Genomic DNA, 15,856 nt, shown 5'->3' on the forward strand with positions numbered 1-15,856 from the left:
TTCAGGATGCAACCAATCAATGTGTATGTATGTGAGCGCTGTTAACTTGCTTGTTAAATCACCTTAAAGCTGTGAGATCCAGTGAGTGGAGTCTCTAATCACTCTCCAGTCACAAATGATGCCTTAAACAACACCCTCCTGCCACATAACCCCACCTAACAACATGCTGGGGAGTCATCCAAAAGAATAAAAAGTCTGCTACCACCATCTGCATCACAGGCCTCTGATGCCACCCTTCATCTTAAAGCAATGTAAAGCCAGGCACCAACAGATGCTCCTCCTACAAGAGGGAGAGTGGTCCAAATAAATAAGTGTTAATAACGGAGGGTACCACGCACCTTATGGCCAAACACTATTACGATTACCTTCCTGTATCACATGTTCTGCAAATGCTGTCTTGCTCACGTACAGCGCAGTGAATGTATCTTGTTAATGAAATATTGAAAAGTGACAGCAACACCAAACAGGCCAAAACAAAGACACATGGACTTGGGTGGAGGATCAACTCGGAGCATCAATTTCAGCATTAAACTGAAAAAACTTTTGAATTATAATAAAATTGTCTCAACTCTCTAGTCCTATCAGTTTTGAGCATAATGCAACTATTAGTCTTATTATTCCAATTTCTAGAGTTTCAATTCCGCCTGAACATGTTCTGGCAACTGATAGTTGCATCATGGCAAGACAGGCATCTCTGCTCTTTGGCTCAGTGACAGATGGTCATCACAAGGACAGTTGTCTGGCCCCAACTTGTCTTCCTCAGTCCTACCAGAAAAACTGGAACCTCATCTTTCTGCAGGTTAAGATGATGGTTAACCTGAGTGGCTGTCTTCACCTTATTGTCAACATCTCGTACCAGCCGTCTGTTGTGCTGAAGTTGAGTGCTCCAGTGACTCCTGCTTGTGTGTGTGCTTTTGTTCTCAGGTCCAGGATGTATTGACTTTCAGCAGTAGAGGGCACAATGGTTCTTTCAGAGTGGCCAACAGATTGACTGATTTAATTAATTTAAACTAATTATAGCTGTCGTTTGTGAGGAACTTCTAAACCTACGTTTTTTTCCTACAACATCTAGGTAAAAGCTAACAGTAGTCAGTGGTTTGATAAAGCCTGTGCTGAAGACTTCATTATGCTTTTAACAGATATTGCTTTAAACATAGGCAGCCTTTAAAGACTAAAGTCATTTCCAAATCATGGTGTTTGATATTCAAATCAAATTAAATGAAAACACAGATTATCCCATTTTAGGTCTGGAATGATGCAAGGCCTTGAAATGTGCTATTGCTTAAATTCGTTAAAGGCCAACATGCAACTACAAACAGCCAAGCATTTTGGTCTATTTGATATCTCTCTTTAGAAATATTTAGAAACCTGTAGAGATGAAGTTTTTCTTGTGAGGGGATTGTGACGTATTCACTGACAGCACTAACCTTACCGAAACCTGGCAACCCAGTAGCAGATGTAACGGAAGGTATAATTTACATAATTCTCATGTGCACTGCTCAAACTCAGAGCTTTACATCCCTGCATGGTATAAATCAGTCTACAAGGATCTGTCATGTTGATTTCCTCTTGACTTATAGATATTAGCCCATAACAAATTGGCACCAACTCTGAATGGGATTTTATACAATAATAATAATAATAATAATAATAATAATAATAATGTTTGATCAAGCTTAATGTATCAATACCTTGATGTCCAAGTTATAAGTCAAAAAAAAAAAGAAAAGAGATAATTTTTCAGTACAAACAATACTCTTTTTACATTTTGGTGTTGGATTGTTTCATTTAAAATACTCAAACTACATCCTTGTTTTTATATATGTATGTGTTTAAACAGTGGTGGATAAAACTCCAATGAAGGATAGAAAGCAATCCAGCACAGATGAGATGGTCTTTTTCTCCCTTTCTCTTCATTTAGCTGTGAGGACCCTCTGCACATTCCCCATGGACCATGGCTGTCTAAATGTGGACCCTCTCACTTGATTAAATGTGTCAGGTATAGCTGCCTAGGGGCTTCCAGTGGATGTAGTTTTCTGACAGCCACTTGATTTGATCTCTGATCCCCGTTTCCACAGACATGAGCACAACATTAGCGGTTATACAGTATCTTATAATTAAAGCTACCTAACACTGTTTTATTCAGCAGGTCCATGTGTGTTGCGCGGAGAGTACTGTAGATTTCTAACCCTGCTAATATCTGGCATGCCATTGTGCCAACAAAGCTAGGCAGGTGGGTTAATGGATAATTACAATTTAATACAAGTTGAGTCTTATTTTTGCACTTTTGACCATCATTTCTATCAAGTTATGAAAACACTGTACTCACCAAAGTAATAACTGAGATCTGAACACATGGTAATATCACTACAACAAAGTCAGACAGGCAAAAGCTCACTAATTAACACTTTTTATATGTTAATCTGTACTAAAAACCGAAGTGTAAAAATAACTATACTAAATAGGCAAAAAAAAAAAAAACCCAAAAAGTAAGCAGTCAGATGATCAGACAAGCCAACAGTTGAGACAGCTTATCTCAAACCTGGACTACCAACCTGCAAAGTGAGCAACTAACCAGAGCCCCCGAAAGCTGCAGGCTTACTGTGTGTCAACTGGTTTATCATAATTTAATTTGCTTGGGAATATGCAAGCCTATAGGACACATGAAGTGTGCCATCTCTGACTTCCACGTATGTTCGGATTTGTGAGGTGTAACCATGATCTTTCCCTTGCCGCAACTAAGTTTTAGTTGTCTAAGCTTAACCATACCTCAACCATAGTTTGTCTGCAATAATCAAGATCTTTTCCTAGTCATAACAATAACATAGTTGCTATTGTCAAAAAAAAACCTAATTAAAATAACTTAAGCATTTGACAATACAAAAATGTAATCCAGTCTTTTGCAGAATCATCCAATATGAACATTATGTCTGGCGATAGGGTTGATTTCTGTATGGTGAAGCAATCCCCACAGCTTCCAATTTCATTCAAAGTTGTATCCAGAATCAGCAGCACTGAGCACCTAATTAACATGAAGGTGTTTGCAAGCTTTGATAGTGAGAATGATCAGAAAATTGTACTTTTGCATCCAAACATGCTCCAGTGGCTTTTCATAAATAGATGCATCTTCTGTTTGTCACCACAGCCGGCAAAGATGTTGTTGCCCATGTTCAGTGTTTTCGGCGGCCCAGTGCAAACTCTCCCAAGGACTGCTTGTCTTTTTATTGAACCACAAGAGTATTGTTTGTGATTATTAAATGCAATCTTTTCTTCAGATAAAACAACGGCTGATTAGTGTATATTCATATCTGTGTTCACTGTCCCCAGGTGGAATCAGTCGATGGGAACTGTCACAGGCTGATTTAATTTCCAAAGGCTCATTCAAAGGGACTCTGCACCCAGCTCTCTCTCTCTCTTCATTACACTCCCAATGCGCTTTCCTTTCATTTCTACAGACAATCCATCTGCCGTTCTAAAGCCTGTTTTGTCAAGAGTTGTTAGCTGCTTGGCCCCAGGGATGAGCACTGCAGGCTATTATTAATCTTGTTTGTTTCGTGTTTTTCTGTCTCTGTGCAATAGCAGGATTGAATGCCCGGTGGACCTTCTCTTCCACAGACATAATCAATGATGTAAGTAAGTGCAGATTATCATTGAGACTTGTGAAGGAGGGCAGCCTCTGAGGTCTACAAGTGTCACCTTGTGGATGATTAGATATTTGTACAGACGCTGTTTTGCTCTTGTAGCTATAATTTCCAATAAATTAAGTTAAAATTTAAGGGTAAAGAAGTGAAACATGTGAGGATTAATTCTGGCAGTAGGTCTATAGAGTTTTGTTCTTTAAGTCAAGAGTTAAGGATTTGATTTGTTGTTGTCATGTAAATAACAAAAAGAAATTAGCTACATTTGTGTTTACGTATTATATTTATTCTGCCGAGGGGAATACTCCTGTAAATGGAATTTGTAGCTATTAATTAAACACCTTCAGCAAGTGTGATTTCCAGTGAAGTTATGCTGACCAGATGCTAATGCCGTGAAGCCAGCGGTGGGAAAAGCTGACAGAGTCAGATCCCTGAAAATCACCATCTTCACGAGGAGAAGGACAGTGCTGATTCTTGCTCCGGCTTTAATCTAGCCAGAGGCTCTGAGGATTTCTGAGCACTCATGATCAATACGTTTACACCCATGTTTCTCATGTAAGTGAGATCTGATCCGGAATCAATTCCACTTTGGTGACTCCAGTGACCTCATCTTTTTTCAAATACATTAGCGTTGAACAAATGAGCTGCCGTACGGTCCCACAGACATCTCAGGAAGCAAACTGCAAAGAGAAATGACAAAAAATTGCAGTGTGGGTGTTTTTTATTTTAATTTAGCAACTGTGTAGCTCTGCAAACTCATAAATCTGTTGTCACTATAGAATTGAATTTCTGTAGACAATGCACTGAACAATAAAAAATATAGTTTAAGAATTAAGTTTGCATGCAAACTGATCACAAATCTTTACAATACCTTTTTTAATTGAAGCCATTAAAAGGCAAAACAAACCACACTGTTGAAAGTTACACTAAATTCAAAGACATTCATTTAGCCTATGTCAGTGAGCAGAGACTAAATATTAGAAACACATCTCAGTATTATGCAGTGCAATTTAACAGCACCATAGTAGTGCCTCCAACATAACCATTAAGTTGAATCAACACCTCTCTAAAACCTGAATTATAATCTTTATGAAGGTTTATAGGACAGTTGGGCTGTTATATTAGATAGCATTAGTTTTACTGTAGGTCTACCCACAGTAAATAAAACATTTCCCTCATTTTGACACTGGTAAAGACAAAACCTCACCAAGCTATGTATTAGCTGCTTGTGCTAATGTGTTTGCGTGTGTGAGTGTGTGTGTGTGTGTGTGTGTGTGTGTGTGTGTGTGTGTGTGTGTGTGTGTGTCAGTCACAGTTGATTATTCGGTTGGCATTTGTGTGCTTGACGGTATATGAAGCTGCAGGCACTGTTGGCTGTTGTATTGCTTTTCTGCAGATCTACTGATGTCTTCTGCTGGCTGCTAACTTCTGCTCTGCTGCTGTCATACAAATATATTAGTATCAATTGTGAGTGAATGTCCTCTGGAGGCTGAGGTAATTTTTCTAAGGTTGTGGTGTCTATAATGTGGTGGAAGTCACGTTTGGCGGCACCTGGAAGTTGCTCAACATCTAATTATGTCATCCTGTTTGTCCATGCTGTATTTCTGTAATTTTTCTACCTTGTCTATTTTGTACACACAAAATCTTGCGGTCTGTCCATCCTGGAAGAGGGATCCCTCCTTTGTTGTTCTTCCTGAAGTTTCTTCCATTTTTTCCCAATTTAAGGTTTTTTTGGGGAGAGTTTTTCAAGTCAAGGGTCTAAGGACAGAGGATGTTGTATTGCTGTACAAATTGCAAAGCCCCATGATGCAAATTTGTGATACTGGACTATAGAAGTAAAAAAGGGGGATTTATTGTTACTATATACTTGCAGCTTCACAACCTATCCACATATCCACCAAAGCTGACATGCATCTCTTCAAATATGTAACATGTCGGGTGTACAGCAGCCACAGCTACACTATATCACATGGGGACCACAAGAACTGTGATTGGGTGGCTTGGGCTGCTTGAGTTTTCTCCTTTCTACAAGTTTTTTGATGCTGGAGGACATTAGGCAAGCTGAAGAAAGATTCAGTTTTCTTTTCAGTTACACACATCTAGTGAAGCCAAGTTCACTGCAAACCTTCACCACGATCCCCACTCTCTACCAATAGTAACTTGGAAAACTGAAACCTCCTTTCACTACATTCGTTTAGCAAAACTAACTAGCAGTGTCTAGTTTAGAGATTGCTTTGAATGACTTGGGCTATATTCTTCCATAAAGATAATTACATTGGTTTCCTGGAGAGTGATATTCTTTGACTAAATACTCTTATGACAGTTTCATTTGTTTGCAGACGTATTTGCAGTGATACAAAGTCACTCATGAACCCCCGTGGAGTTTTAAGCAGAATACCTCATTAAAACGGGTTTGTTCGTGACCCTGGTGTGATTGCTCAAAGAACAATTTCCAGCCACATGCATGAGAAAACGATTAAAGAGGGGATTTGAACAAAAGGCTGACATCTCCCAAAGCACTAAATTATAATTGTGTCCTTCAGATGAAGGGAATGGCAGTGTACTTTATGCCAGAATGGATATGATTGAAATCCCTTTGTAATTTGATTTCTGTGGCATCTACATTGACTTGTATATGCTGTGAATGGTTAAGACATTTCATCATTTAGAGATTTTTTTTACTTTAAAGAATTTGGCTGGGTCTAGCTGTTGTCATTAAACCTGTTAACCTTTAACACTGACCTTTAAGTTTAGACATATGAGCACGCACAATGTTTTTTTTTCTTTTTCTGCAGGTAGATGTAAAGACTTCCACAAACAAAATTAGCAGCAACTTATATTTCTGTATCTAACGTTCACCTATTTTGTTTCATTCCTAGTCTTTTGTGATTTTTTTAGTTTTAATATTTCTGTTCATACTTTCTATTTAGCCTAATTTTGTACATCAACTATTATTATTGCAGGACTTTAGTTAATACAACAATTATTTTTGTTGCTCTGATTCCCCCTCTCCTCTTGATCTTACCATAGATGTGGATCCTTACAAAACGTTGTTCTGGGTTCAGTGAATTGAAATGTTTTTCCAGATTTGTCATGCAGAGTCTAATGTTCAGAGGTGCTAAGTGTGTTGATGCACAGCATGTGATGAGCCACATCTGTAGAGCATGTACCTGTGCATATAACCTGAGGCGAGGTTTTAATGAGCATTTAGAAAACCAAGAAAGCATTGCATATCAAGTGGGAGGATAATGTCCCCTCAAGAAATGAATTAATTGTTTAAAAGCATTTGACAGTTAAATATCAAAATCAGCAGTAAGGAAAAACACACAATTTCTTTTTTAAGACCATTATACGCTTACTACTTCATAATGTATACATTAATTAGTATTCATATGAAACAAAAGTGAATAAATTGCAATCTCATGGCTGTAGGGCTGTTGATGAGCCCTGCAGCCCCAATGAGACTTTAGGACTTCTTTCTACACAACCCTAAGACAAAAATAAACAATATATCGCTTCCCATTAAACAGAATAGATCATCATAATGAGCTACATGTTGAGTAAAAAGGAAATGTTCAAATGTGTAACATGTCAAACAATAAAAGAACTATGACCATTAGAGGAAAAAGTCCCTCTCTTCTGTAAAACAAACTCACACTAGTGAAATCCCCTAAAATCTTATCACACAGTGGAGCGTGAGAACAACCTTTTGCATCAAGCCAAGTCATCTCTTAATCACAGGTTCCAAGTACTCAGATGAACCCACATTAAAAATAAAAGCAAATAAAAACCACATCCTAACCATAGCTTCTCAAGAGAGAGCAAGGAAAAATGGAACAAATGGAAGAACAATAGGAACATAATTAAACGTAATTAGATTATCTTATAAATGACCCCTCCCTGATTAGGCTTATGTTGCCCTGCACTAATTCAAATCAAATCAATTCGAGTGGCAAAAATCCAATTAATTTATACCTCGATCAGTTGATTTTAAGCTATCCTCCACCTGGAAAAACAGGCCAAGCATAGCGCCAAAAAAATCCTGAACTACTGTAGTGGTGGCCACTTAATACAAATAAGACCAGAATGTATTTAAAAGTTCGCAAATCTTAACTATCCCATGTATATGGAGCGATAACAGTCTTCCATAGTACCCTTGTGTCTGAAAGCAGTAATCACTGATGTTATATTACTCTGTCTGTTTAGCAAAACATCTATGAGCAGCAAGCTGTAACCCATTGCTCTTTCACTGGGTCAGTTGGCCAGTCTGTTGTAATCTGTATAGATGCCATTTAAAGAGATATCAAAGCTAAATTGTAGGTTTGTCAGACAGCAGCACTCGTACAGCAGTAGACTTCATGTTGGGTTCAGGCTTCAGGGTTCCATTGATACACTGGGGTTTGATGCCAGGTTCACCATCGCAGTTTAACGTATTAGCATGCTAATGTCTGCTAGTTAGCATAAAATATGGAATGACATTAGTTTTGCATGTAAAACGGTAAATCTACCATTTTCTTGATCATGTTTTCCTGCCTGAATCAGCCTGCAGAGGAGGTAGAGCCACTGAACAGCTTTGACTTTCTGTGTTGGTGTTTACATAATGTGTGCCAAAGAGCACTCTGTCATCCTATTGGTCAACATCAAGGAACACTTTCTGAATTCTGATATGCAAGAGTTTTTGTTGGGGTGTCATGGGGCGTCCCAGACGCCACATTGCTGTTCTTCGAGTATGTCACACAATCCTGACGTTCATAATCGGGCCCGACACTGGAAATTTGTTGCTGATGACAAAATCATGTCAAAATCAGGCTGAATTCATGTCGTCTTGATCTCAGCATAAGTCTAAACTGACAATTCACTTTTTTCAGATTATGCTGTAAAAATTCAAATGTGACTGCTGTTGAGATTGTCCATTTCTCTCTAAGTGATTCATTATACATGCAATGAGATATGTGATTACCATTTAGAGTATGGACCCTGCTCAACCATCCTCCCACCACCCCGCCCACACACACAAACACTCACATACACATGCATGCTGAAGGTCAGTTTTAAAGGACAGGTTTTCAGTTTTCATTTTCCAAACAGAACACAGTAAAGCTTTACAGTACCCTATTTTTTTACCATCATCTTTCTGACTCTGTGCTCGACATCAAAAAGCAGCACCTGCTTTGGGTTAAATGCCATGCTGATGGGCACGTAGCCAAAGTGGATTTCCATTTTAGTGCGGCTGAAAAAAAAAAGATAATTGTTTTTTTGCTAAAAACAGTAGCATCTAATCTCTGACATGATGTGGTATTTAATATAATATATTTATTTTTCATGTTTTACTGAGCTCAGTGGACTTTAAAAAGCCATCTGTCAACTTACCTGTCAGCATCTGTTACTATGGCTGTTCAGCAATAATTATTATCATGGCGTTATTTCAAGAAAACTAAAGAAGAGAAAAAAAAGATTTTAAAGAAAACATTTCATGACATGATATGACAGGAAGATCAAGAGAAGCAGGCCAGCTCGCATTCTTTAAATGTGTCATTTCCAGACTATTTTTCTGTCTTCTACTCCCGTTGCATTCTCACATCAAAGGAAACGCTCCATTTTTCTTGGACTGAAATGGACTCTGTGACCAGCTTCCTTCTCATGTTGCAATCATGTCTTGTTTCTCAGAGAGTAGTTGCAGCATGAGCAAGTACTTTAAAGGGATACATAATACCGCTTTTCTCCTGGTACCCAAACCCTCTACTGTTCCTTCCACTTATGCCTCTTCTTTCCTTTCCTTCCTCCATTCCTTCTTCATCACACATATTCTGTTTCTGTATCTGCGGTGGAAATAACTCAGATGGAAGAAGAGACCTGCCAGCTGACTCGCTTATCATTCACCACAGTCTGTTTGCAAGACTGTATGCAGTGGGTGAGTCAGCAGCAACCTGGGTATCAGAGGGTGAGACAGCACCACGGCTCTGAGGGTGACTGAGGGGGCATTTGTGGTCTTCAGGAAAGTGGACAGCTGTGCAGCTTTTGACATGCTGTCAGACATCCTACTTGCTTGCCTGCCTGCCTGCCACCTCTGACCTGGGCATAGTGTGGCTGGAATGCTAATGCGAGCAGCAAGAGCATTGTCATTGGAGTACGCTCTGAAATGCCATTAGAGACAAGGCCACCCCATGCTAATCGCTAACATCTTGAAAAGGCTGCCTCTGACTTTGGTGCAGGGCAGGAATTAGCTGTGATAGCGGATGATTGTTATCTGCTTGCAGCGGAGAGACGCACTATCCCTGTCACTGTGCTGCTGCTGCACCTATGAATGCACCGTGACAGAAAGCCCAATCTCACATCCCGCTAAGAGGATTGATAATGCAGCCAAGGGTAAAAACATTGGTAGCAAGCTCCATTGAATGGTCATACAGAGTATCAGGCAAAGCCGTTTATATGTGATGATTTGGCAAATAAGCGATTTGTCATAGAAAATCCTGCTGATCCAGGCTGGCTTATTCACTAAAGAGTTATATAACTTCTATAAAACCCTTCCTGTATCTCCCACTGAATTATATTTGCAAATGAGCGTTACATTTTTATTCAAAACCAGACACCTGTGCAACAAACCAAATAACGTCCTGATGTTATGCATACTCTCTCCAGCTCTCTCTCACGCAGACATACACATGCATATTGAGCAAATGTTTACCAATTAGCATTTCAAAACAAAAGAGAATATATTAGATGCTTATCTTGTGTGTTTCATAATGGATTGTCATTTTGGCTTATTGTACCCAACAGACACACAGCGCACACACTGCACTGCTCAAGGGCACATGGGTAAAATGTCCCCTCTCTGTGATAATGAAGTAAGGGCTCAGTTACACATCTAATTAAAGAGCAGAGCAACAGCAACTCATTCATATTAATTTCATATTATTATCTTTTAAATAACAATCCTTAAGATTAAAGCATTAAATCAAACCCAATTTTTGATGCAGTTTTTTTTCCTGTAAAAGCAAATGTGTTGCCTCAGAGTCTATCCTTGTCAATATGTGCTTCCCTTTACCTTAAGCTGAACCTAACTTTATCCTTAAAGTTAGGTTACTGTTCTGTTTATGTCATTGATAGAAGCCTCCCTGTTTACTGATCATTCTCCCACAGCCACATCAGATCCATATTAAGTGATTGATAGTGAAACATTTCTGTTGCTGCTTCACATTAAAAGTATTCTGGAAAAACCACAGGGCTTATTTTGTTAAACAGCTACAGAAAATGCTGCTTATTTATCTGTGAGTGACTGCTATCACAAAATTTGTCAAAATGACAAAAAGTCATTTTGGCTCTTTTCTGCAGTGGATCATATTTAATTTTTCCAACATACTAATGGAACAAAAAGAGACAGTGAGCTGTTATGTAGAAAAACTACTCAGGCCATGTACATAGCATGAGCTAAGATTGTGGTTGTTCACGGCATGATGGAAATTTATGACTTCTTCATTGACACAATGTAATGCAATAAATCCTCTTTGACCATGGTTTGTTTGGCTGTGCAGGAGATAAATATACCAGTTCTTCTGTTGTAGCTTCTAAAATGGTGTTTGCTTCCCTCTTGCCTCCGGTAACCACAGATGTCGCAAAATCAACTAGAACTGAAATCTTAAAAAAGACATATCCTGCTTTTTGTGATTTTCTGTTATTTTTATACTGCTATGATGTTTGATGTCTATGTTAAACATGGTCAAAGTTCCAAAACTTGAGGTAAACATATGTAAAATGCTCCCTGCAAGTCAAAAGCCCAGGTTTCAACCTACTCTGAATATTTCATTTGAAATGTTGCCTCTACTTCTTCCTTCTGATGACGTCAGATTGTTCACACATGCCCACAAATAGCCATCCATTTCATAGCCTTTGTTGCTAAGGTTTTTGCTAAGGTTGGGTAGGGTAAGGTTGGGTTTTTCACATTGTCCACTCACATATTTTGGATTGGATTCTGGCTCAAACATGTATGGATGTATTTGGGACAAAAGGTCCTCCAAATTAAATGACCACACAGGTCGTTTGACCATGAACTCCAGAACAACCCATAGGAACGTTTTCTAATCAGGCGCCTCTATCAGCAGTAATAGGCAGCATCATTAGTCAAATCAACAACATCATTAGTCAAATCACTTAAAAAAAATTATGTTTTATGATGTGACAAAGCTGTTGTTACGGTCTGGTAAGGTTTAGGCACATAATACACTTGGTTAGGATTAGAGAAAGATCATAGTTTGGGCCAAAATGATCACTTGAAACGTGGTGTGGGTCAAAGTTACTACTTCCTTAAAGGTAGGCGACCTTCATCATCATGGCAACAGTAAACATCACGGTAATCATAATCGTAGCCATCTAAACTGTGCCACTTCTCCAGGTCATAATTACTACAGCCACTAGATGGTGTCTGTCATTCAAACGTAACTATAGATCATTTTTGGTAACTAACATTACGACCTATTGTGTCGTTTTTCTTGGGAAGACAGCCTCATTTGAGAAGTTTGCATTTCAAGTAAAGAACAAGAAAAAGAAGTGATATCCAACTACAACAGTTGTTATAGTTGCTACTATAGTAAATGTAGCCTCCGGAGCTGCCAGAAGTCTGCCCAGGGACAGCTTCCAGGAGCTAACCAATCAGAACAGAGTGGGCTCATCTGGTAGGGGGCCTTAAAGAGACAAGAGCTGGCCTGTTCTAGACAGAGGCTGAACTGGGGGGCTGCATAAGGGGCAAATATAAGATAAATAAGTAGTTTTTTTAAACTGTATGTCATGCAAAGATATTCAAGCAGAGCCCCAGAATATAAATATAGACCTGGAAATGTGCATGATACATCTCCTTTAAGGACTTGGGTTAGGTCTTGCTGGGTATTGGGTACTAGTGCTGATATGATGTTCTTTTCAATACCTTACATTAAAGAATATTTATACGCAGAAACCCTTTTTTCTTTTAACAGAAGAAACCAAACCAAATGTTAAACGTTGACTAAACACAAGCAGCTGTGCAAGAACCTTGCCTGAATAACAGTTTAAAACTGGCTTATTCATCATTTAAGTCAGAAACTCTCTGATCAAAGAACAGGTAAAGAAGACCATGAATATGAACTTGTATTCAGTGCCAGCTTTAAGTACTTTAATAGCTTTAGATGCACAATGCTACAGAAACATTTTAGTTGGTGACAAAAAAGTATAGAGGTTGGATAATCAGAAGTACTGTGCAACTTTGAAAATATTCTTACAAGTTCTGAATCAGAGCACTCTTTACTGCAAACTCTGGTGTTGATATCCTTCAGTGTACCAATGACAAGCAGTGACTGCTGCAGCATATAAAGACGTAAGCAACTAACTAGTGAAGGTCAAAGTCAGTACTCTAGAGTCCCTTTCACACAGACACTCCAACCCTAAACCTATATAGACATTACCCAAAAGAACTGTATGTGAGGACACAAATGTCTGAATCAATTGGGCTGGACATTAAACGGACTTTACTCTGCCAGCTCCCTAGTAGCTACAAAGTCTGTGTAATGTCAAAGCCATGAATGTGTGAAGAGAACTGAATACACCATTGGAGGTGGGGCCCCGTTCATTGCTATGAAAGCTGCTCAGTGGCGCATGAAGCCAAAAAAGCGACTTTCCTCTGTAAAGAAATTACTTGGATGAATGCATACTGCGCACGCTCTATGGGCCCAGTGTGCCCATAGAGCATCAGAGACTTCCACCGGCCAGGCTGGCTAACTTCCTGTTTCGCCCTCCGGCTAACTCGAATGAGGTTAAAATAATTAAATTGTGCAGTTCTTCTAGACTTTCCAGATATTGTCGGATCAAATGGATCAAATTCTGATAGTGAATTTCATGGGAGTTGTGATACTCAAAAAAGTTTATCCTCCCTTTTTACAGCTGCTCCTTTTCTCATAATTGTATTGGAAAATGCTTGCTGGGCCCCTGTCATATCCGGAAGTTGTAATTCCACAGTTTGGCCACTATGTCAATTTGGCTTCATAGCCTGTTGCTCTTCCTGGGGGCTTGCATTGAGCCAATGTGTAAAAAGAGCAGGTCATTGTCTGGAGAATTCACAGTGAGCAAGTGGGCGTGTTGATGCCATGATGCCGCAACGTGTTGTCAACTGGCGCGAAACTGGAAGAATACAAACATCCAAGGGATGTTTACGGGACGGATACAAATACGTCCAAATACATGTAGTATTGATATCAACACAAAAACAGCCATCATTACGGATGAGCCGGTAGCCACATCCTTGATGTGCTATAAACAAAACGATGTGATTTCCGCAGCATACTTTTTGCATCATACCCTGCCTCCTGCATGCTCTACCCAGGCGCCGCCCCTCACCTAAACCAAAGGGAGTGTTTCCAGTAGGTGAGAATGCATCTGAAATGGACAATCTCCTGTTGAATGCTACATGTGTGAAAGGGCACCTCTGGACAAAGTCTGGACATCATTCAACTGTGAAAACAGCTTAGGTAACAATTAATGCTGAGGTGAAGAAGAGGATACTGGCAGGCCCATATCTTATTTTATGCATACCAATCAGATAGTGATGGGGGGCCTGCAGTGCCCTTTCACTCATGCAGAACATTACTTGCAGTGTTAAATTATTTCTCATACTGGTTACGTTGATGCTCATATAAATGGACTGTTTGGCTCTTTAATTGAGACATGCAGTGACTTCTATTTTTCTCCTGATTAGACTGGACTAAAAAGAGTGATCTGTCCAAATGAATCTCAAACACACAACCAAACGTAACACTTTGAGACATCTACATACAGGCAGCTGCCATCATTTCCTGAGCTTACTGAATTCATCTTACCTCAAATCCTCATCCTGTTGGCACAATAAGTGAGATAAATCTGAATCATTCATTGTAAAGAACAACTTGTTAAGTTATAGAATGAAAAAGAAAACTAAAGATACATTTTTATTACCAGTGATACAGAATGAACTTAATTTCTTGTTGTGTATTTTCTGCCAGACAGCTACAGTTACCAGCATCCGCATTTACATTGATGGCCCATTATACTGCAATTACCACTACAGCATCACGCCATAACTTAAAGTAATGATCTAAATCTGGCCAGCTGCACTTACAGCTTCTCCTCTATGACTCATTGTATTCGTGACCAGATTTTAATGTTCAAACCAGCCGATAAACACTGACATGTTTATATAAAATGGGCTTAAAACAGGTTCTGCCAATCCTCTACTTCCTCACTGTCTGCTGTATAATCATGCTTGCATATGACCCGGCACACTCAGAGAAAGCCGCTTTCCATCTGCTGTGGTAGGAAACGAATACAAGCTGTTTTCAGCTCAATACATCTAACTTACACACTTGTTACTGGTAGAAAGACTTGGCAGCTCACACAATATTATAAATTAGCTTCCTGCTGCCTCTGCTAAATGTAATGGGCTATATCAAGTTTACCAAGGAAAACCGCTTGACTCCTTCATGCTACTGTGATTCTAACTGATTGTGACCTTTACAGAGAATAACTTGTCATTTAGATTTTTTTTTAGCAACAAACTTTCTCCCATTTGGCGCTGCTGTGTTCCCATGGACACAACATAAAGTGTAGGGTTATACTGTTAGCACCCAGTAAGCATGCCATTGAAAATTGATGGAACCACATGAGGACATTTTGACATTATTACCATGTATGAAAGCTATTTACACCTCCATATCACTTTTACCTCAAATGACACTGTGAACACTGTGTCATTGAAAAATGGTGCATCTATCAGCTTTACCTTTCTGTGGAAAACTTTTTTTTTCACAAACATCTTTGCTTTGTAAGTTCATTCTGCTTACAGCATCACATCTATGCCCACAGTCTTTTCAATTAAACCACACTGAGTGAACAGTTATCAACTCTCACTGGGGCTAAAAAAAGACGACAAGAAGTAATTGGGGTCAAAGATTGAGCATTCACAAATGTCCATCCAAAAGTTTTTGTTTTTTTCCTTTCTAAAGATTGGTTTTGATTCAGATGCTTTCAAATGGATTAAACATAGATTTTTTTTTTTTTTTACAAAACAGCTGCCCCTCTTTTGGGAAGTGAGCTGGATGCTGGACCTGTCTATGCCTATGTAACAACTCTTGTCTTAAAGGATAGGTTCACAATTTTTCAAATCTGACCTAAATTAGGTGCACAAATGAACATTGACACATGTTTTTTCTTGCTGTAATCAT

Source organism: Thunnus thynnus, chromosome 4, assembly GCF_963924715.1.
Source record: "Thunnus thynnus chromosome 4, fThuThy2.1, whole genome shotgun sequence".
Taxonomy (NCBI): Eukaryota; Metazoa; Chordata; class Actinopteri; order Scombriformes; family Scombridae; genus Thunnus; species Thunnus thynnus.